Source organism: Arachis ipaensis, chromosome B04 (assembly GCF_000816755.2).
Source record: "Arachis ipaensis cultivar K30076 chromosome B04, Araip1.1, whole genome shotgun sequence".
NCBI classification, from domain to species: Eukaryota; Viridiplantae; Streptophyta; class Magnoliopsida; order Fabales; family Fabaceae; genus Arachis; species Arachis ipaensis.
In genome coordinates this window covers 120,434,474-120,434,992 of record NC_029788.2, presented here as the reverse complement: position 1 = coordinate 120,434,992, position 519 = coordinate 120,434,474, and the positions used below count along the sequence as shown (strand labels likewise).

The following is a 519-nucleotide window of genomic DNA, read 5'->3' as shown; positions in this document are numbered from 1 at the left end:
GAGACTCAATAAAATCCCCAGCATCGAAGTTCTTTTCCATAACAGAAAGGGCCTTCCCCGAGTCCCGCTTCCTCTTCTTCGGGTTGCCAACAATCTGCAGGTCGTCGTCGCCAGACCCCAGATCCTCCTCCCCAAAGGGGACCTCCTCCTCCACATTTGGGTTCCCTGGGGTGTTCTCAGGAGGAACCTCAGCTGTCTCCACCTGACCTTGGTCAGCCCCGTCGACCCGACCACTACCCTCCCCAACATCTTCCTGACTATGATCAGCCGAAGGAGTCACCGAGGAGTCCTCATCACCACCCTGAATGAGGTTCATCAACTCAGCCATGGTAGTCTTTTCGCCAGCCATGGAAACTGCAAGCAAAAGGCAAAGATGTGAGCAATAGAAAAGTAAAACACTAAGCAAAAAGTGCAAGAAAAGTGAACTCACCAACATATGACCGACCGGTCTCCCGATCCCCCATAACCATATGAGGATTAAGATTTTTCTCGTCAAAAATGGCCAACAAGATGTCGGCG

General features: G+C 51.4%; 1 long non-coding RNA gene across 1 annotated transcript in view; it reads left to right on the top strand.

Moving 5' to 3' along the window:
- Positions 1-519, top strand: part of LOC110270777 — a 12,996-nt gene that overhangs the window by 214 nt on the left and 12,263 nt on the right. The gene's annotated exons all lie outside the window — the stretch shown is intronic.